Source organism: Canis aureus, chromosome 4 (genome assembly GCF_053574225.1).
Source record: "Canis aureus isolate CA01 chromosome 4, VMU_Caureus_v.1.0, whole genome shotgun sequence".
NCBI lineage: Eukaryota > Metazoa > Chordata > Mammalia > Carnivora > Canidae > Canis > Canis aureus.
Window position 1 is genome coordinate 20592126 of NC_135614.1, and position 14024 is coordinate 20606149.

The 14024-nt window shown below is 37.8% G+C and overlaps 1 protein-coding gene across 7 annotated transcripts in view; it reads right to left on the bottom strand.

Annotated features, from left to right (window-relative positions):
• Positions 1–14024, bottom strand: part of CTNNA3 (catenin alpha 3) — a 1688099-nt gene that overhangs the window by 1466561 nt on the left and 207514 nt on the right. The gene's annotated exons all lie outside the window — the stretch shown is intronic.

Sequence of the window (14024 nt, forward strand, 5' to 3'; positions counted from 1 at the left end):
CAATTAACCTCCACTGTGACTGTATTTGGAGATAGGTCCTTACAGAGACAATTAGGTTAAATGAGGCTAGAAGGGTGGAACATAAAATGGTGGTGTCCTTATAAGACATGAAATGCCAGAGTACACTCTTTCTCCCTCCCTCCTCCACGCCCTGTTGCCTCTTCTCTCTCTTCTCTTGTCTTCCCTTCCCCACCACCCCATCCCCACCGCTGCTGTCTCTCACTTTCTTCCTCTCTCTCTCTCTCTCCTGGCATGCACAAAGAAATTACCATGCAAGCCAAGGAGAGAGTCCTCACCAAAAATTGATCCTATAGGTCTGAGATACTTTGTTATGGCAGCCCTAGCTGACTAAAACACCCTTCCTTCCACTTAATAATATAAGAAGAGATAGAGATTGAAAAAAAAACTTTGAAATTATATTTTTTTATTTAACAAATGAGAGATTAAATTCCTAAATAAGAGTAAATTAATCAGTGAGTTTAGCAAAGTCACAGGCTTCAAAGTAAATATATAAGAAACAATTGTATTTCTATATATTAGCAATGGACAATAAGAAACTGAATTTTTAAAAAAGCATCATTTACAATAGCACCAAACGAACAAAATACTTATATGGAAGTCTAACAAAATACATGTAAGGTCTGTATGCTGAACACTTTTAAAAAAACACTAAAAGAAATCAAAGAAGAAGACCTAAATAAATGGAGATATACACCATGCTAATAAATTAGAAGTCTCACTATTGATAAGATGTGGTCACTCCCTAAAATGATTTATAAATTCAACACAATCCCAATCAAAATCCCAGCATAATGTTTTGTGGAAATCAACAAGATGCTTTTAAACTTTGAATGGTGAGGGCAAAACAAGTTTGAAAAAGACTTACCAGAAAGCCACAGTAATCAAGACAATGTGATTTTGGCTTAAGGGCAGACATACAGATCAATGGAACAGAAGAGAGAGTCTATAAATGGCCTTGTATATGTATGACAAATTATTTTCAAAGGTATAAAGGCAATTCAGGGGAGAAAGGATACAGTATACAACTGTATACTATATACTCTTCCCCCCAAAAAAGAATCACAACATATGTCATATGTAAAAACTACATTGAAATGGATCATAGACCTTGAAGTTTTAAAATAGTTCATTTACATTCAAATAATGCAAATGAGAGTAATTTGGTAAAAGTTAAAATAAAATATGTGAGAAAATGTCAGTGGCTCTGGATTAGACTTCTCAGATATGATACTAAAAGCACAGCACTTTAAAGAAAAACTGATAAATTAGACTTTACCAAAATTAAAACTTCTGCTCTTCAAAAGACACTGTTAATAAAGTGAAAAGACAAACCACAGACTGGGGAAAATATTTGTAAAGTAGATACCTGATAAAGAACTATATCTAGAATATAAAAGAAATTCTCAAAACTCAATAATAAAGCAAACCATTTCTCCGTGATAGGCTAAACTATCTTTCCTCGAATTTCATTTGTTGAGGCCCTAACCCTTAATACCTCAGATTGTGACTATATTTGGAGATAGGACCATTAAAAGGGTGATTAAGTTAAAAAGAGGCCATGAGATAACAAGTGTTGGTGAGAATATAAAGAAAAAGGAACCCGGGCAGCCCTGGTGGCCCAGCAGTTTAGCGCTGCCTTCGGCCCAGGGTGTGATCCTGGAGACCCAGAATCGAGTCCCGCGACGGGCTCCCTGCATGGAGCCTGCTACTCCCTCTGCCTGGGTCTCTGCCTCTCTCTCTCTCTCTCTCTCTCTCTCTCTTATTCTTTCTCTCTCTCTCTCTGTCTCTGTCTCTCATGAAGAGATAAATCAAAAATAAAAAAAAAAAAAAGGAACCCTTATATACTGTTGGTGGAAATGCAAACTGGTACAGCCACTGTGGAAAACAGTATGGAGATTCTTTTAAAAAATTAAAAATAGGGATCCCTGGGTGGCGCAGCGGTTTGGCGCCTGCCTTTGGCCCAGGGCGCGATCCTGGAGACCCGGGATCGAATCCCACATCGGGCTCCCGGTGCATGGAGCCTGCTTCTCCCTCTGCCTATGTCTCTGCCTCTCTCTCTCTCTCTCTCTCTGTGTGACTATCATAAATAAATAAAGAAAAAAATATTTAAAAAAAAAATTAAAAATAGAGGGATGCCTGGGTGGGTCAGCAGTTGAGCATCTGCCTTTGGCTCAGGGTATGATCCCAGGGTCCTGGGATGGAGTCCCACATCAGGTTCCCTGCATGGAGCCTGCTTCTCCCTCTACCTCTGTCTCTGCCTCTGTCTCTGTGTCTCTCATGAATAAATAAATTAATTAAATATTTTTAAAAATTAAAAATAGAATTATCATATGACCTGATAATTCCACTACTGGATATTTGCCCAAAGAAAATGAAAACACTAATTCAAAAAGACATATGCACCCTTATGTTTACAACAGCATTATTTACAATAGCCAAGATATGGAAGCAACCCAATTATCCATCAAGAGATGAATGGATAAAGATGTTGTATATGTATACAATGAACTATTATTCAACCATAAAAAGGAATCTTTTTTTTGCCATCTGAAACAACCTGGATGCACCTAGAGGTTTGAAATAAATAAAACAGAAAAACAAGTACCATATGATCTCAAACATATGTGAAATTTAAGAAACAAAAGAAAAAAAAGAGAGACAAAAAAGAGACTCTTAAAGAGAACAAAAAAGTGGTTGCCAAAAGGGAGTTTGGGGGTGGGATACGGGGTGGACAGTAGGGTGAAAGAGATAAAGAGGATAAGGAGTATATTTATCTTGATAAGCACTGAGAAATGAGGTAGGGAAACAGAACGGAAGTCTTTTGGAAAGGCTCTATCTCTGCCCTTTTCTGCCTGGCCCCATTTTTTAATAAGCCAAAGAAGCTATGTTCCCACTTCAAGGGGGAAGCAAGTAATTTAATTATTCTGTGTTTTGTCCTAGGCCCCAAAACATCTGATAACATCCAAGAAGAGCCAAATCCCAAACATGTTCCAGGACATTACCCTCAAACAAACCTCAGCTGAGACTGGTATCAATACCCTCTACCTTTGGTGATTTATGGAATAACACCTATTGTTTATCTGATACTTGTCTAATTGGCCCCTACCCTGGATTCCTCTATATATCCTAGACCCCTTTCCAGTATAAACCCCTAACCCCAAGCAATGACAAAACTCATTCTCCTTTCCATTCTGAGTTTCCCAGTCACTCCATCTGCTATTCTCTACCTGTTACTTACAGTATTCAATAATCTCTGTTTTTTACTTTTTTGGACTCAAATTTGATTTCTATCCTGGACAAAGGCAAGGACCCTCTTGACTGGTCCTGTGGGTCCAGCCCACCCCAGGTACTCAGACTCAGCCTGCCTGTTTCAGAATGTATAGAATTGTTGAAAAACATTATATTATAACCTAAAAATAATATAACACTGGATGTTAATTACACTTGAATCTAAAAAGAATCACATAATAAAACTATTACTCATCAGGGAAATACAAATCAAAAACACAATTAGATACTATCTCACACCTATCAGGATGGCTAAAATTAACAATGCAAGAAACTGTAAGACTTGGGAGAGGGGAACCCTCCTGCACTATTGGTGGGAATGCAAGCTGGTGCAGCCACTCTGGAAAACAGTATGGAGGTTCCTCAAAAAGTTAAAAATAGAACTGCCCTACTATCCAGCAATTGCACTACTAGATACAGCCCAAAGAATACAAAATCACTAATTTAAAGGGACGCACACACCCCAATGCTTATAGCAGCACTATCTACAACAGCCAAATTATAGGAATAGCCCATGTGTCCATTGGGTGATGAATGGATGAAGAACATGTGGTATATATACAATGGAATATTACCCAGCCACAAAAAAGAATGAGATCTTGCCATTTGCAATGATGTAGATGGACCTAGGGTGTATTATGCTAAGTGACATAAGTCAGAGAAAGACAAATACCATATGACCTCACTCACATGTGGAATTTAAGAAAGAAAACAGATGAACATATGGGAAAAGAGAAAAAAAAAAAAGGAGAGAAGGAAACAAGCCATAAGAGACTCTTTTTTTTTTTTCTTTTTTAAAACTTTTATTTATTTATGATAGGCACACAGAGAGAGAGAGAGAGAGGCAGAGACACAGGCAGAGGGAGAAGCAGGCTCCATGCACCAGGAGCCCGACGTGGGATTCGATCCCGGGTCTCCAGGACCGCGCCCTGGGCCAAAGGCAGGCGCCAAACCACTGCGCCACCCAGGGATCCCAAGAGACTCTTAATAATAAAGAACAAAGTGAGGCTTGATGTAGGGAGGTGGGTGGGGATTGAGCTTGATGGGTGATGAGTGTCAAAGAGGGCATTTGTTATGATGAGCACTGGGTGCTATATATAAGTGATGGATTACTGAATTCTACTCCAGAAACCAATATTGCACTGTATGTTAACTACCAAAAATTTAAATAAAATAAATAATATGCACACTCTAAAAAAATGAGGCCATTAGAGTGGGCCCTAATCAAATATGACTGGTGTCCATATAAGAAGATGAAGAAATGAGTCACCAAAAGTATGCACACACAGAGGAAAAACCATGTGATGACACTAGAAGGAAGCCACCTGCAAGCCAAGGTAAGAAACCTCAGAAGAAATCAAAACTGCCAACACCTTGATCTCAGACTTCTAGCCTCCAGAAGTATGAGAAAATAAATTTCTGTTAAGCCACTCAGTATTGGGTATTGTGTTGTGTTGCCCTAGCAAACTAATACATTCCCCAGCAAAAAATGGGCAAAAGATTTTAATAGACACTGCACCAATAAAAGATATATGGATGGCAAATAAACACATGAAAAGACATTCAATATAGTCATTAGAGAAATACAAATTAAAACCACAATGCAAAACCACCAAATTCCTATTAGAATAGCTAAAACTGAAAACTCTTTTCAAAATTCTTACTACACAGTGCTCCTAAGGATAAACTGAAACTCATACATTACTGCTAGGAATGGAAGATGGCAAAGCCACTTTGAAACAGTTTGGCAGTTTCTTAAAAAGGTAATCATATGCTACCGTATGACCCAGAAATCCTACTCCTGAATATTTACCTAAGTAAAATGAAAGCCTACATTCACAGAAACCTGCACACAAATATTTATAGCAACCATTTTCATCATCGCCCTGAACTGGAAATACCTCAAAAGGTCCTTCAACTGGTGAATGAGTGAACAAGTTGTAATATACCCATACACTGGAATACTACATGGCAATAAAAATAAACACTGATACAACACAACAACTGAGTGAATCCCCATGAATTATGTTAAATGAAAGAAGCCACAGCTACATATGGTAAGATTCTACTTATATGAAATTCTGGAAAAGGCAAAACTACAGAGACAACAAACAAAGCAATGGTTCCAGGGGCCAAGGGTCCAGGGAGGGGTGAGCTGCAAAGAGGAGGGGGAATTTGGGGAGTGACAGAAGGGTTCTATATTTATATTGTGGTGATAGATACACAACTATATGCAACTTTAAAATTCATAGAAATATGCACTATAAAGACTAAATTTTGCTGTATGCAAATTATACTTCAAAAAACTTGACTTAAAACTACTAAGGAAGGCTTCCTCCCCCCAAATCCAGAGTTTTCCCAGAAAGAGGATAGGAAAGATTTAAAAGAGTTACAATATGACTATACCCCTGTTGTATCTCAGTGATTTAAAATACTTTTTTAAATTTAAAAGCCAAAAATAGGACAGCCCGGATGGCTCAGCGGTTTAGCACTGCCTTCAGCCCAGGGCGTGATCCTGGAGACCCTGGATGGAGTCCCACATCGGGCTCCCTGTATGGAGCCTGCTTCTCCCTCTGCCTGTGTCTCTGCCCTCTCTCTCTCTCTCTCTCTCTGTTTCTCATGAATAAATAAATAAAACCTTTAAAAAAATAAATAAATAAAAGCCAAAAATATACACAGAGATATATCATTTTTAAGATTTCTATCAAGGGGTGCTTGGATGGCTCAGTGGTTGAGTGTCCACCTTTAGCTCAGGTCATGGTTCTGGGATCCTGGGATCAAGTCTCCCTCTGCCTAGGTCTCTGCTCTCTCTGTGTGTCTCTCATGAATAAAAACATAGTCTGGGCAGCCCAGGTGGCTCAGCGGTTTAGCACCGCCTTCAGCCCAGGGCCTAACCCTGGAGACCTGGGATAGAGTCCCACGTCCAGCTCCCTGCATGGAGCCCGCTTCTCCCTCTGCCTGTGTCTCTGCCTCTTTTCTCTGTGTCTCTCATGAATAAATAAATGAAGTCTTAAAAAAAAAATAAAGTATTTAAAAAAAAACTATTTCTATCAAAAACAATTTTAAGTAATTCCCAATATTGGGAATTGTCACTTATCTGAAACTCTTAATCTCAAAGACTTCTGCAATTTATTATTAATTATCATGAGTTTAGTACAGAAGTTGAAACGATGCAAACAGAGACAATAGGTAAAGGAAATCTAGCTTTTACCAGGTTTTTTTTTTCTTTTTTTAAAGATTAAGTTTGGCCTACAAAATTAAAATCTCTGGGGACTGTTGATTCATGTAAGATCAGAGGAAGACCACTCAAGTCAGGTGACAGTGGCATGGTGGAAGTCAGATCTGGTTATGATAAAAACTAATTAGAATTTCATTTTCTCATCATTGGCTTTTTGTTTCCCGCTACTAACAGGTGTTAATCTCCCCTTGGAACAAGAATTATATGCAGCATTTCCAGTCAGAGGCAGAAGCTCACGGCAGACCAAGCCAAGCACACAATCAACATAAAAGACCCTAACTGTGATCTAAATCCACTTAGAAAAACTCTTTTAAGTCTGTATTTCAATTCCAGTTAGCACATAGTATAATATTAGTTTCGAGTGTGCAATATAGTGATTCAACACTTCCATATAACACCTGGTGCTCATCACAAGTGCACTCCTTATCTCCATCACCTCCTTCACCCACCCCCAACCCCTCTGGTAACCATCAGTTTGTTCTCTACTTTGTCGAGTTAAGAATCTGTTTCTCAGTTTGCCTCTCTCTCTCTTTTTCCCTATGCTTATTTGTTTTCTCTCTTAAATTCTATATATGAGTGAAGTCATATGGTATTTGTCTTTTTCTGACTTCTTTCACTTAGCATAATACACTCTAGCTCCATTCATATCATTGCAAATGGCAAGATTTCATTTTTCATTTTTTGATGGCTGGGTAATATTCCATTGTATATATATATATACCACATCTTCTTTATCTATTCATCAGTCAATGGACATTTGGGCTTTTTCTATAGATTGGCTATTGTCAGCAATGCTGCTATAAACATTGAGGTGCTATACCCTTTGAATTAGTACTGTTGTATTCTTTGGGTAAATACCTAGGAGTGCGATGCTGGATCATAGGGTAGTTCTATTTTTAACTTTTTTGAGGAACTTCCATACTGTTTTCCAGAGTGGCTGTTCCAGTTTGCATTCCCACCAACAGTGCAAGAGGGTTCCCCTCCCCCCACAGTCTCACCAGCATCTGTTGATTCTTGTGTTGTTAATTTTAGCCATCCTGACAGGTGGGAGGTGATATCTCATTGTGGTTTTGATGTGTATTTCCCTGATGATCAGTGTCATTAAGCTTCTTTTCAAGTGTCTGTTGGCCACCTGTATATCTTCTCTGAAAAAATGTTGATTCACATCTTCTGCCCATTTTTAAATTGAATTACTTGTTTTTGGGGTATTCAGTTTGATAAGTTCTTTATAGATTTTAGATACTAACCCTTTCTCAGATATGTCATTTGCAAATATCTTCTCCCATTCCATAGGTTGCTTTTGATTCGGTTGATAGTTTCCTTCACTGTGCAAAAGCTTTTTATTTTGATGAGCTCCCAATAGTTTATTTTCACTTTTGTTTCCTTTGCTTTAGGAAATATCTAGAAGGAAGTCACTAAGGTTAATGTCAAAGAAGCTACTGCTTGTGTTCTCCTCTAGGATTTTGATGGTTTCCTATCGCATATTTAGGTCTCTGATGTATTTGAATTTTCCTTTGTGTATGATGTAAGAAAATGGTCCAATTTAATTCTTTTGCATGTAGCTGTCTGGTTTTCCCAACACAGTTTATTAAAGAGACATTCTTTTTTTTTTTTTTTTTTATAAAGATTAATTTTTTTTTAATTTTTTTATTTATTTATGATAGTCACAGAGAGAGAGAGAGAGAGAGGCAGAGACAGAAGCAGGCTCCATGCACCGGGAGCCCGACGTGGGATTCAATCCCGGGTCTCCAGGATCACGCCCTGGGCCAAAGACAGGCGCCAAACCGCTGCGCCACCCAGGGATCCCGAGACATTCTTTTATTCACTGGGTATTCTTTCCTGCTTTGTTGAAGATTAATTGACCATACAGTTGTGAGGTAATTTCTGGATTATCTATTCTGTTCTATTGATTTATGTGTTTATTTTTGTGCCAGTATCACACCATTTTGGTCACTACAATTTTGTAATATAACTTGAGGTCTGGAATTGTGATGCCTCCAGATTAACTTTCCTTTTTCTAGGTTGCTGTGGCTATTTGGAGTCTTCTGTGGTTCCATACAAATTTTAGGATTGTTTGTTCTACCTCTGTGAAAATTGCTGGTGGTATTTTGATAGGGATTGCATTAAATGTTTAGATTGCTTTGCGTGATATAGACAATGTATGTTCTTCCAATCTATGAGCATAAAATGTTTTTCCATTTCTTTGTGTCATCTTCAATTTTTTCATCAGTGTTTTAATGTTTTCAGATTATAGGTCTTTTACCTTTTTGATTAACTTCATGCCTAAGTATCTTATGGTTTTTAGTGCAATTGTAAGTGGCACAGATTCCTTAATTTCTTCCTATTGCTTCATTGTTGGTATACAGAAATGCAACAGATTTTGGTACATTTGTTTTGTATCCTGCAACTTTACTGAATTCATTTATCAGTTGTAGTTTTTGATGGTCTTTCACGTTCTGTCTATATAGTATCATGTCATCTGCAAACAGTGAAAGTTTGACTTCTTCCTTACCAATTTGGATGTCTTTTATTTCTCTTGTCGTCTGATTGCTGTGGCTAGGATTTCCAGTACTGCTAAATAACAGTGGTGAGAGTAGACACCCCTGTCTTGTTCCTAACTGTAGAAGAAAAGCTCTCAGTTGTTCCCCATTGAGGATGATGTTAGCTGTGGGTTTTTCATATATGGCCTTCATCATGTTGAGTTATGATCCCTCTAAACCTACTTTATTGAGGGATTTTACATAAATATATTTTGTCAAATGCTTTTTCTGCATCTATTGAAATGATAATATGGTTATTATCCTTTCTCTTATTAATGTAGGGTATCACACTGATTGATTTCATGAATATTGAACTACCCTTGCAACCCAGGCATAAATCCCGCCTTATCGTGGTGAATGATTTTTTTTTTTAATGTATTGCTGAATTCCGTTGGAGAGTTTTTGCATCCATGTTCACCAGAGATATTGGCCTATAGTTCTATTTTTTTTAATAGAGTCTCTATCTGGTTTTGGTATCAGGGTAAAGCTGACCTCATAGAATAAATTTGGAAGTTTTCCTTCCTCTTCTATTTTTTGGAATAATTTGACAATAGGTACTAACTCTTCTTTAAATGTTTGGTAGAACTCCCCTGTAAGTCATGTGGCCCTGGACTTTTGTCTGCTGGGATTTTTTTGACTACTGGTTCAACTTCTTTGCTGGCTATCAGTCTGTTCAAGTTTTCAATTTCTTCCTGCTTTAGCTTTTAGTAGTTTATATGTTCCTAGGAATTTATTCATTTCTTTCAAGTTGTTAAATTTGTTGGCATATAGATTTTCATAATTTTCTCTTATAATTGTGTTTCTGTGATATTGTTTGTTATTTCTCCTCTCTCATTTGTGACTTGATTTGTGTCTTTTCTTTTTTTCTTTTTGATAAGTCTGGATAGATAATTATCAATTTTATTAATTTTTTCAAAGAACTGCTCATTATTTTTTTAGTTTCTACATCATTTATTTCTTCTCTAATCTTTAGTATTTCTCTTCTTCCTCTGCTAGCTCAAGGCTTCATTTGGGGTTCTTTTTTTTAGGTACTTTAGGTGTAATGTTAGGTTGTGTACTTGAGACTTTTCTTGCTTCTTGAGGTAGGTCTGTATTGCTATATACCTCCCTCTTAGGACTGCTTTTGCTGCATCCCAAAGGTTTTGGATCATTGTATTTCTATTTTCACTTATTTCCAAGTATTTTTTAATTTCTTCTTTAATTTCCTATTTGACTCATTCATTGTTGACCCTCCCATTTATTGTTTAGTAGCATGTTATTTAAGCTCCATGTTTATATGTGGTCTTTCCAAATTTTTTCTTGTGGTTGACTTCTAGTTTCATAGTGTTGTGATCAGAAAAGATGCATGGTATGATTTCAGTCTTTTTGTATTTACTAAGGCTTGTTTTGTGACCTAATATGTGATATATTCTAGAGAATGTTCCATGTGCACTTGAAAAGGAAAGCAACTAGGGGTCTCTTCCTTTGAAGGCTGTGCTCCTCTGGTAAGAAACACTTCTTTGTTGGTTTCCCTTTGTTTCAGCCAGACTAGTATTTTCCCCTACAGAGATAGCAATAATGCCTTACCTTCTGTTATTTAAAAATTCTAAACTAGAAGCCTATTATCTAATAAAGCTGCTAAAAAAGAACTCAAATCTAGGAAATTTTAAAATGCAAGTCATTTGTGACACAAGTGTCATAATTTAAGTTGTGAAGTCACAGGTGCTGATTTATGCAGCAACTAACAGTTGGATACATTATCAAAAGCAGTCTTCTCCAATTCATTCACCTGTTCTATTTGCGGGACTGCCCATTCCTGGGGAACAAGGGTCTCCTTTAACTAGAAATACACATAGATTCTCTGGATGAAGCTGAAGTTTGCCTCCATAATCAAAGTCTTTTTGTGGATGTCACTCATAACTGATAAACACATTGCTTATCTAGATTCTGATCTTTAATCCCTTCCTTCACCACAGGGGCTCATGCGCCCCCACTCTTTCCTACTCCTCAACTACAATGAATTTTCTGGTTCCTGATAGTCAGCTAAATACTTAATCACTGTTCCTGCTTTCCTATGTATTCCTGATTTCTGTATTCGTGCTTGATTTCTGACCCATGACTTACTTTAACAGCTAATATTTGTATACACATTCAGTTTCTGCTTCCCTCCCATACTTTAATATTCCCCTGTAGTCCTCAAGTTTAACTTCCATGAGCCTCAGTTTTCTGATTTGTGAAATGAAGAAAGTAACAATGTTATTGTAAAGTTAGTTCAAGGGTCAAATGAAATAATAAGTAAAGTGATTAGCACAATCTGAGATAGAGAAAGCTGCTAAATAATTGCTAGCTGTATCCAAGTACATCTATACCTGGATAACAAAGTTTTATCTTCTGATTCTGTTCTGCATTCATAGAAGTAGAAAATAGCCATTTTCTACCATAAATTAAAATTAAGGAGTCCCTTTTTACCCTTCTCTTCTGAAGGTCAAGTAAATTCAATTTCTTTCTAGTGAAACATGTTTTCTCACCCTTTAGTCATTTTTACCATTTTCTTCCACTTAAGTTCTGCAATCCTATGGTAGTTTGGAAAAAAAGAATACAAACTTCCAATAATGATACCAAATTCAAAAAGCACTTACCAAAACCAATCCTTCCAAATGATTACCTGGAGGCCCCAATCATAATGTAGGTGCCAGGCAGTTCACCTTACTCTGGACAAGACTTCAGAGAAATCAACTACTACTGAGTTCACTGAAGAGCTCTGAAGAGCTGCTCTAGTACTTGGAGGCAAGAGGAAAGAGCAGCAACAAGGAAGCCTGCAGTGTTAGTTTTCTGTGGGTAGTTCAGTTAAGAGCTAGATAAAACCAACCATCCTGAAACCATTCTGGTTTGACAATAAGACATCCTCCTTGGAAAAATACCTCCTCCACTGGCTGCCAAGTTTCCTGATGAAGCCAATACTACCTCCTGTACTTTCAGTAAGTGTTTGCTGCTAAGAGACAGCCAGCCTATAGAACAGGAAACCCTTGAAAGAGGGTGTGTCCCCTCTTTTGACTTCTGACCAAATTCCCCAAGTCATAGACACTGTAACATAAAGGTAGCTCCCTTCATATAAGTTAGGTGGTGAGGGGAGAAAGGAATGTAAAAATCATCCAAGTCAAGCAAGGCCTATATTAAACATAATGGGCCATTGTTTAGAAGCCATCTCATACCCTGGGTGGTTCCCCATGGAAGAAAAGAGGATGCACTTGGAAGAGCTGGAGTTGTAACCCAGATCTCTGGGAACATGGCTACAGCCAATGGGAAGAGCAGTGTACATAACTAATAAAGAGTCCAGTAAGCAACTTCACTCCTGTGGGAGGAGCAGAATCCCAAGTCCCATTCCTGTGGGAGGAGCAGAGTACTAACACCTGCACATATCTGGCCAAAGTAGTGGTGACCCCAGCTTTACTCCCTGCCATCTACAGTACTTGGGTATCACAGGTCTAATGAGAAACATGAGAGTGTTCAGACTTGCTACAATTAGAGATCTGTGGTGAAGGGGGCTCTAAACTCTGAAGACAAACATGAGGGTACTTCTATGAACCCCAAATTTGGAATAGAAGAAGGAGGGCCTCTTGCTCACAATAACAATTTGACAAGGATTAGTGCATCTGAGTATGTTTGTAAGGGAGGTGGAAGTTGGAGGATATGAGACATACAGAACCTAGTCAAGTTTCTAAACTGGAGGCTCCTAGGCAACTAGAGACAGCATGGGGACACAGCAGACTGAGGGAAGAAGGGAAAGATGGAAATAAATAAGTAAAAACCTGGCTAAAATAGTACAGGGCACAAGGATGGCATTCAGAAAATATAAGGGAATATTAATTTTTAAAGGCAAGAAATGAGGGTATTGAAAAGAAATAAATGGCTTTCATAGAGACTGTATAGGCCAGAGATTCCTTGAATTGGCTGATTTCTTTTTGTACTGTTTCTTCTTCCCTAACATGAGTCAGTACAGCAGACATTATATATGTGGCAAACCAAACTAAATTTCCTTTATAAAACGATCATCTCGGGGCACCTGGGTGGCTCAGTGGTTGAGGGTCTGCCTTAGGCAAAGGTCATGATCCCGGGATCCTAACATCGAGTCCCACATCGGGCTCCCTGTGAGGAGCCTACTTCTCCGTCTTCTTATGTCTGCCTCTCTGTGTCTCTAATGAATAAATAAATAAAATCTTTTTTAAAAAAAACCTATCTCTAAATCTCCATTACTGTATATTTTGCATATTTCCTTAGAGTGTTTTTTTATATAACAAAGATTCAACTTTCACTTGCAGCAAATTATTCAAACTCAATTCAAAATGAAATACGTTTTAGTTTAATTACTAAAATACATTTTATAAGGTCCAATGCTGATTACAATTGAATAATTCCCCCACCCCTCCTTACCCAGGCCACCTCTGCAATCACCATCCACATAAACAAATTAGTCTTTTTAGCTGAGAAAAATGAACCATTATTTCTAAACCTAAGTTGCAACTTGTCATTTGCCATTTGGGCATTTGTTCACTGGAAGCATATGTGGCAGGTGATCTTTGCTCTTTTGACAGGAGCCAAACACTGAAGCATGGAAAGAGGCCAAGAAGAGCACCTTGGCCCACCTTCTCAGGGGCTTAGATAAGTATCTGGAGAAAATCAATATCATGGAAATGAAATGCCAAATTGTTTTAAAACTGCTTAGCTCTCACTATTGCACCTAGTACTTAGCTACTTTTCTTGAAGAGAAAACTCATCACAAATGTCTTTAGCATAAAGTACCAATCCTGTTGTAATTTTATTCTTCTGAATTTTTCAATTGGCCATAAACTCTGAAGACCCTAATTTTCTTTCTATCTCCTATATCCTAATCTGAATTTGTCCAAGGGTTAAACTGGTGCTCAGTCTCATCTTTTCTCTACCTTTCTTAATGTTAAGCA